This window comes from Lichenostomus cassidix, chromosome Z (genome assembly GCF_008360975.1).
Source record: "Lichenostomus cassidix isolate B80296 chromosome Z, HeHo_3.0, whole genome shotgun sequence".
Taxonomy (NCBI): Eukaryota; Metazoa; Chordata; class Aves; order Passeriformes; family Meliphagidae; genus Lichenostomus; species Lichenostomus cassidix.
The window spans coordinates 73,534,352-73,543,715 of record NC_139511.1 but is presented as its reverse complement, the minus strand read 5'-3'; positions in this window follow the sequence as shown (position 1 = coordinate 73,543,715).

Sequence of the window (9,364 nt, the reverse complement as noted above, 5' to 3'; positions counted from 1 at the left end):
ATAGTGGAAGGGGTCCTGGCCCACAGCAGGGGGTGGAATGCAATAATTTTCAAGGTCCATGGCAGGGGGTGGAATGGGATGATCTTCAAGGTCTTTTCCAACCCAAACCATTCTGATCCTGAAACAGCTGCTCCCAGCTGGGCAGTGGCACCATCTCCCCTGTGCAGCTGCAGACCTCCCAGGATGAGATTGTTCACTGGGGCACAAAGCAGTGATCCCCAAAACAAACCTGTCTGAGCTGAGTGCATCATTCCCCCTGTCTCAGCCCATGTCCCACCTGGACAACTCCTCCCTGGGCATCTTCTCTGGGTCCCAACGAGGTGTATCACCCACACTGCAATGGGTGTCCAGGAGAAGGAATTGCACACTGAAGGGATTTTTCTCCTCTCAGAGACCATGAGGAGATACTAAGCAATACTAGACCAGAAATCTAGCTTTCTTCAGTCAAAATTTATGTCAGGTGAATGCCATCTAACGCATGGCCCAGCCAGGTAGGTGCCAACAGTGACACTAATCAGTGTCAAACGGTGTACGAGGCATTGAGTTTTTCCTATCCAGCCTGGTGAGCAGAGATGAAGTGCCTTGGCAGATGCTGGAACACAAATCCACACTGCCCTCAGGGGCGCCTATAATGGCATGGGATTTCTGTACGTTACAGCATTCCTTTAACACCATGTCATCTAATGACAGACTTTCTTCTCTTCTTTTGGGGGTAGGGAGGTAGAAATTAGGTTTGTTATATGGTTTCCTCCCTCTTAGCCGTTTCTTGGTTTAGTTTTCAGATACACCATGGATTATATGCTAACTGTGAATAAAAAAAATTAGTTCTGCTTCGCAGAAACTCCCTTTGGAGTCTGTGAGGGGAGTAACTGTGCTCCTCCTGATTGCCAGTAGCTGATCTGCCCTGGAGTAATAACGCAGAGAGGTAATAATCTGTTAGCAAGCACAGTCATAGCTGGGTAAACTGAGGAAGGGGCTGGCCCTGGTGAAAAAGGGTGTCCTGGAACACAGTGGGCACAGGGTGTGGCAACATGGATGTGGCAGCAGCTGAGGCAGCCGAGGGTGAAGGGTGGCAGGAAGAGCAGGAAGAGGAGGAGGAGGAAGAAGGGGCAGGGAATCCCCAGGCCTAGGGATCCCACCGAGGCTGAGACTGGCAGGAACTGAGCAGAGCAGCACCACAGGCTGAGAAGTTATTGTGTGTTCTGTAATGTCCCCTGTGCTGGCTCTGCTGGGACACCTCCAGCGCTGGGGACAGCTCTGGGCCCCTCAGGACAAGAGAGACACTGAGGGGCTGCAGAGTGTCCAGGGAAGAGAACAGAGCTGGGAAGGGTCTGGAGCACCAGGAGAGGCTGAGGGAGCTGGGAAAGGAGCTCAGCCTGGAGCAAAGGAGGCTCAGGGGGACCTTGTGGCTCTGCACAACTGCTGCCAGGAGGGGACAGCCAGGGGGTCAGGCTGTGCTCCAGGGAACAGGGACAGGAGGAGAGGGAACAGCCTCAGGCTGGGCCAGGGGAGGTTCAGGTTGGAAACTGGGGGGAAATTTGTTCCCTGTAAGGACTGTGCTGCCCTGGCACAGCTTTCCAGGGCAGAGTTGGAGTCCCCATCCCTGGAGGGATTTCAAAGTTCTGTGGATGTGGCACTTGGGGACATGGGTTAGTGGTGGCCTAGGCAGTGCTGGGGCAATAGTTGGGCTCAATGATCCTGGATGGTTTTTCCAACCTAAACAATTCTATGATTTGATCTGTAATTTTATTTTTTTACTATTACGAAATATTTCCCATTTGTTCAACCTCAAGATGCTCTGGAGCTGTGGCATGGCTCACATCCTTTCTCCCAGGGCTGCATCCCAGCCAGTGCTGTGCAAGAGCCTTGGTGGGGACAGAGGGTGTGTGCTGCAGCACTCTGTAGGCAGGGAGGTAGCACTTAAAATAGTTCAGGTATATAGAAAATGAATCCTTTCTTCTGAGACTCTGTCTAGTTTTGTGTTCCCGGTAAGTCAAAGCAATTAAGAGGGCTTTCTGGCCTTATTTAATCTAATTTACCACATTTTTCTGTAATGAATATGTTGCAGAATAGTTTAACTAGTCCAGACTAAAGGCACTTTGAGAGCAGTACCAATTTACCATACCTGCTGTTCTGCAGACTGACGTGAGACAGAGGGAGATGATGCACTGAGACACAACTCGCCAGAGGCATGGGGACAACGTGTCACGATGTTTCCAGCTGTGACCCAAGAAGATGAGACCTTGCTGTCTTGTCCTTTTTATCACAGGAAGAGTCCAAGGTCAGGTTGGATGGGGCTTGGAGAAACCTGATCTAGTGGAAGGTGTCCCTGCCCATGGCAGGGGGTGGGACTGGATGGGCTTTAAAATCCCTTCCAACCCGAACCACTCCAGGATCCTGCGATCTGGACCGACCGACGGACGGACGGACGGACCGACGGACCGACTGCTGGTGAAGCCCCGAGAGCGCCGAACTCCTACTGACAGACACCTTTTCGAGGTGAGGCCACTCTTTGTAGCAGTCAGTAAGGTCTTGGGAAACCCGAGCTGCTCATTTCCTAGCACATCGCCACGAACAAAGAGAGTAATAGTAATAATAATCATAATACTTAGCACGTAAGGACAATAGCTGTGGGGCTGTGAATGGGGTGGTTCTTGCAAAGCTCTGTTTATGGTGCCTGTGATATCAGAAGGTCTGGCAGGAGGTCTGCTGCTCGGATTTCTTAAGGGCTTTAGGAGGTGGTAATTGTCTCACTTTTGCTTTAAACACCGTGTTAATTATGGTTTTAAACAATGGCTATAAAGCCATCCTTTAATTCTTTGTGAAGTGCTCTTCCCAGTCTCTGTGATTTGGGAGGCAGGTGAGTGTTGGAAGGCTTGGGAGGAGGTCACAATTAAATACCCTCACTAAGACTAGCAAACACATAGAAACCTTTTTAATTTTGCTGGTTGTAATTGATACACGTTAATATCTGGGGTCTTTCTCTGAACTTGAAGGCAGAGTTAGCACATGATCCATTACAGTGAACTCTCCCTCTTTTCTGTAAATCACTTTACTTCTCTGTTCCATACGTGGTGTTGGGTGGTTTTGACTTTGCGTCATTAAATTATGTCAGCAAACCCCCAAAAAATCATAAAATGAAGGAAAAAAAAGAGTGTCTCCAATATAATTTGGATATTTCAGACCCGAAGTTACTTTCATGTCTTTGAAAAAAAACCCCAGATATTAACACATATAGGAGATGGTGAGCCATGTTCTGCAATCTCTAGAAGAGCCACAGGTATCTCAGTCAGTACAGCTGTTTTTACCTCCTCACTGAATATGTAATTTTTTCTCTTAAATTAAGAGAACAAGTCTGGGCCTCCTTTGGATTAATCATTGCTATCAGATGGCGTGCCTTCTTCCCTCCAGATAAAATGAATGTGCAGGTTTGGGTAATGTGCTTTTGAAAATCCAATCTTTAAATTACACTTTACTCCTAATACTACTTTTTTTCTTCACTTTATGCAATTTGGATTGTGAAATCAGGGAAGTCAGGTCCTGTCCGATCCTATATTTCTTGTTTACCTGAAACTCCCTTACTTGAGGTTGAAAGAAATTTTCTCATCCTCGAGGTAGTGACTATCAGACAGAGTTTCAGTTTTATTTCAGTGCTGCTCTCCCATTCTCAAGCAATTTCCATCAGCTGGAAATTTCAGAGAAAAAATCAATTCCCAGCAGGTTGCCTTTACTGGAACTGAGCCATGTGCAAGACTGTCATGAAAGCATTTCTGTTTGGTTTAATATTTGTAAAAGGTTATTAAAGAATCCCAACCCTACATTTAGACAAATGAGGACTTTTCAATTATCTGTTTTAATACACTGGCTCTACTAATTCATAAATTATCGGGTATGAAGAGCTATTCCTACTGTCTAGACTACCCACCTGAGTAACTCGGGGCAGAAAGACTCCCTGCACCCGTACAGGTTTAAACCAGCTGGAGCTCATCTGCTGAATACCACCAAAACCTCATTTCACAATTATTATTGACGAAACATCCACCACAACCAGTGGTTAATTACTCCACCTGGATCGTTACTGTTGAAAAACGATGCTTCACTTCACAATTGTGCCCTCCTAGCAGAACACCCACCTTTTCTTTTTTCACCCAGGCAGGTATTTTGTGACTAAGTCGTTGCAGATAAGAGACATTACTTGTCTCAGCTGTCCTGATTTTGAAGCATCTTTTAGTTATTTGTGTGCATCTTCTCCATTCTCTCTCTCACATCTCAGAAAGGCATATAATATGTAAGACCAAAATATTGTCATCTAGAGCTATAATGCTCCTAGAGAGCTGGAATATAAAGGAGTGTCTAATAATTTTGTTATTTTGAGTATTTGTATTGGATTTGAGGACAAGAAATCCAAACTGTGTTCCTTGAAGCAGACTGTTGTTCAGTGTAACTGCAACACTCCACATGTAAAAGGTCAGGGCTTTATAAAGTCCTTGATTGCAGATGTCTGATAGTTGGATTATTTTTTTATGTCAAGCTGTAGGTCAGGAAGAGGAACAGTGATGCCAAACAACTCACCATAAACATGAGAATTCTCACTGTAAACATGAGAATTTTCTTTTAACAGCAGGCTGATCCTTGTCTCTAACTAGACAAAATTCCACCTTGGAATTTTCCTTGGTAAAGTCTGTGAAAAGCATAGGCTGTTATATTGCCATGTGTGAGGACATGACTAATGTTTGAGGGAGAGAAATCAGCTCCACAGTGCATCTGGCCAGGCCACTGCAATAAATACAGAGAGACACATAAATGATGGTAAGGTTATGACCTATCCCATTAAAAAGGAAGGAACTCCAAAATTACACCCCTACCTGCCAGCAATAGGAAATACAGAAGCTGGAGTTTTTCCTCTTGCTTTGCTTGCTACTCTCCCATCCTTTTACAACTACTTCCTCCTGCCCAAAAGGCTTTGGGGTGGTTTTGTTTGATTTTAGTGAGGGGATTGTGGGCTCCTCCCTCTGGTAAACTGATCTGCAGGGCAGTGGCACCTCAGTCTCCTCTTCTGGGTAAGAGGAAGGGCACATCCCTGCCTTGTGGCTGCATCTGGGAGCAGCCCATCTCTCAGGATCTGATAAATCCCTCTGAAGCCAGAATTCAGGGACTGGCTTGATAACATTAGGACCAAAATGCTGCTTTTAAGTGATGGGTACCCCACCCTTCCCCAGTGCTCCTGGGCATTGGTGTTGCAATGCTGTATATACAGGGCACAGTGGGTCCTCACTTGGGATGCACCCTGAGGTCCTGGAATCGTGGAAGCACAGGGTAGTTTGGGTTGGAAGGGATCTTAAAGATCCTCTGGTTGCAATCTCCCAGCCGTGGGTAGGTCTACAGGCAAATGTGGCTGAAACTAGAAAGTCTTAGTCTCCTCTGTGCTCCAAAGGTGTCAGGAGGAGGAATCACAGGGTAACAAATAGGTGCCTCTGTTTCTCATGTCAGCCCCAGCTCTCTCCATACATCCCATTGTCTGATCCAGAGTTTGCCATAGGTAACTACAAATAAAACACTGCAGCTCTTGCAAATGTACTTACTTGAAATAAAGAGGATTTTGATTTACACTACTGAAACTGAAGTGCTGGAAGAGGGATACTAGCTACACTGTCCACATGTGCTTATCTTTAAAGTGTTCCAGTAGAGCCACTTTGCTCTTACAAAGCAAAGCATGTTTCTTTTTTCCTTACAGGGAAAAAAAATCCCTTTTTGAGAGCTTGCAAACCAAAACAAATCTGAGAACTTATATTACTAATTTGGACATCTGAAACACAGAAGTACAGGTGCAATACAAATGAAGAATTACAACTAAGGTGGTGCATTAACGTTGCATATTTTATATTAAAATTGAGTCTTAGACTCTGCTTGATCCTAAGGAGCTAGGTGCAGGAAAATCCCAGAGGCACTGGGATCTCTGGGCTGGACTGCTGGGGAAAGAAGACAGCCTTTTCCTCAGCATAGAATGTCCCAGCTAGAGGGATTTTCAAGCCTTCTTTTATCTGTAAAATCAAATATTGCAGCTGTCTCCAGTCCTCCCCTCTACCTCTTCCCTCCAACAGTCCTGTGTCTCCTCTGCCTGGCCTGTGACTCCCCAATGACACTGTGTTCTCCTCCCCAGCTCCACCATCATCCCCTCCCAGACTGTCTGACCTAAATCCTTCTCACCTCCTGGTCGTAAATCCCACTGGTGACATTTGTCAGGAGCTGGGCTGACCCCTGGCCCCACTGGTGACACAGCACTGCTGCCACAGGTTATTTGAGGGACAGAGGTGTGGCAGCTCTGCGGGCACTGGGTATGTCAGTGAGTGACCACCAGAGAGGCCACGGAGGGAAGGCACTGCTCCTGTAGCCCACCCTGGCTTGTGTCATGGCCATGGGACACCAGATGCTCTTTGGCAGCAGCATTTTCCCTCTGTCAGCAGCCCACATTCGTTCTTCCCTTCCCTGCACCATCTACATTCCTCTTTGATGGATGCAGTTATACCAGCATCTTACATTCCAAGCAGCAAATTCTCCTACTACAATTAGGGAGACATATAGATTTAATATGTACTTATACATATAATTTCCTTTATGTTGGCATAAAGGAGACTGCCCTGTGTTTAACCCCTCTCTAGCTACCAAACCTAAACACTGCAACATTTGTGTGGTCAACCCATAAAGCTAACAAAATTTCAGCCAGCAAAGCACATACTCAGAGTCAGCCATGTGTGAGTGCCCTGATGAATTCAAGTATTCCCATGTCGGGATGAGCTTCCCAGAGCCAGCACTGGTGCCTGCCACAGCTACTGGTGGACACTTGATGTGGATGGACCAACTCTCAGAGCTTGAGAAAGGAGTGGTTTTCTCCGTGGCTGGTAAGCTCAGGGTACCTCTCACCAGGCTTTTTCCTCATTTTTCTCACAGAATGGTGTTGATGGGAAGGGATCTTAAAACACGTCATTCCAACCCTTCCTTTCATGGATAGGGAAACCTTCCACTATCCCAGATTGCTCCAAGCCCTGTCCAGCCTGGCCTTGGACACTGCCAGGGATCCAGGGGCAGCCACAGGTTCTCTGGGCACCCTGTGCCAGAGCCTCACCACCCTCACAGCCAGCAATTCCTTCCCAAGATCCCATCTCTCCCTGTCCTCTGGCACTGGGAAGCCATTGCCTGTGTCCTGTCCCTCCATGCCTTGTCCCCAGTCCCTCTGCAGCTCTCCTGGAGCCCCTTTAGGCCCTGGCAGGAGCTCTGAGCTCTCCCTGGAGCTTCTCTTGTCCAGCTGAACAGCCCCAGCTCCCCCAGCCTGGCTCCAGAGCAGAGTTGCTCCAGCCCTGGCAGCATCTCCGTGGCTCCTCTGGATTCTCTCCAGCAGGTCCTTGTCCCTCTGCTGTTGAACCCCAGAGGGAGGTGCAATGAATTTCCCCTTGTACACACTTTTACTGATTCCTTTTCCAAGAGACCAGCCTTGGAATGGCTGCCAGCACACAGGAGCACCAGCACTGAAGTGATGATTTTAGCTTTGAGTGCTCTGTGACAGGAGTGAGCATGAGGTCCTTGTCCCCCTGTGCCACTCAGCACACAGAAAGGTTGCCTGAAGAATACTTTACTTTGCAGACCTTGGGTCTCATAGCTTGAATCTGCTCTCTTGACATGAGCTGCTGGAGTGGAAGGAGACTGGCTACAGCCAAAACGGCATCACAACCCAGACTTTGGACATTGCTTGAGAGCTCTGCTCTCAAAATAATGCATAAAAATAGAAGCAGGGCCACAAGCTCAGCTATTCCTAATGTGCACAAAAGGATGGGAGAGTGCCAGAAGCCAGCCGGCGCTGCCTCTGCCCTGCCTTCAGCCTGGCTTGTTCTCTCCTACCTCCCCTGAATGGCTTTTCACTGCTGTGAAAAGGAGAGACATACCCCCAAAAGAGCAAAGTGTGTTTGTTATTGACCCTCGCCTGGAAAGTGTATGAAGAGGGATCAGCTCTGTTTGTTTGTACCCGGTAATGATGTCAGGAAAAGGGTTTTTTTCTTCCCAAGTCTGGTTTTATCCCCTTTGTTGGAAGTGCCTTTGGTGAGTCTCACACCCCGGTGCTGTTAGCAAAACAATTAGGTTAACAGTGCCTTGGCTCCAACTGTCTGTCAAAGGCTGAATTGCAATGCAAATTAACTCGGCTTTAGCTCTTCAAAGCCAGCTGGGTTCGGGAAAGGTCCCCAGAAACCCCCGTGAGAATGAAGGTCTGGGGCTGGGGAGGGTGGGCTCGGTGGGATTTTACATCCAGGACCTAATGTGTTTGGCAGGAGGGATGCAGTAAGTTGTGCAAACACATTATAAAAATGGAATACATTATATAAATCCTTTCAATACTTAAAAGGGGCTTAGAAGATAGACGGGGGCAGACTTTTTAGTAGGTCCTGAAGCGACAGGGGAAGGGGTGGTGGTTTTAAACTAAATGAGGGGAGATCCAGAGTATGTGGAAAGGAGAAATCCTTCCCTGTGAGGGTGGTGAGGCCCTGGCCCTGCCCAGAGAAGCTGTGGCTGCCCCTGGATCCCTGAAGTGTCCAAGGCCAGGCTGGACAGGGCTGGAGCAAGCTGGGATAGTGGAAGGTGCTCCTGCCCTGACAGATGAGGTGGAACGAAAGGAGCTTTAAGGTCCTTTCCAGTCTAAACAATTCTTGAATTCTATGACTCAAACATATTTTATTTCTCCTCAGGGATTAACAGTGCCCTTCATGCATTTCAGGACAGGTTTCTGGCCCAGGCTGACACTTGAGCAATACATCCAGAGCAGGGCAGGCTGTGGGCATCACCCCCCCTTTCCAAATGTCCCCTCAGCCCAGGTCCTGTGCCCATACTTATCAGCTTCATTATGCTTATTTCTGTATTTTCCATATGGGCACATACATATGGTCTGCTTAAACAAGTTTGCAGGGTTAATTGGAAAGCAGTTCTTTATCGGATATTTAATATTTAGCACTTCTGGGGCAATTTTCACCAGCAGAGATCACAAAACCAGGCAAGTGCTGTGGCAAGTGCCCAGCTGTGCCGATGGGCAAGCAGAGGTGCCAAAGCCCAGGTCCCTATTCACAGGGAAAGGCAGGTGCCCAAGGACACCTGGAAAACCTACAGCAGGGCCAAAAATTATATTAACTCCTGGACCCTGTTCCTGTTTTCCACCTCTTCACAGCATACACCACACTGTACTTTTTGTCACTTCCTTCATGACAATAAAGTAATCACAGTTGTCAGTGCCGAGGCAAGAGAAGCCACAAAGGGGAAAATAAAAAAAAGGAGATTTTAATTTCATTCGTAACAGACTGGCAAGTTCTGAAAAATTAAAAAGCAT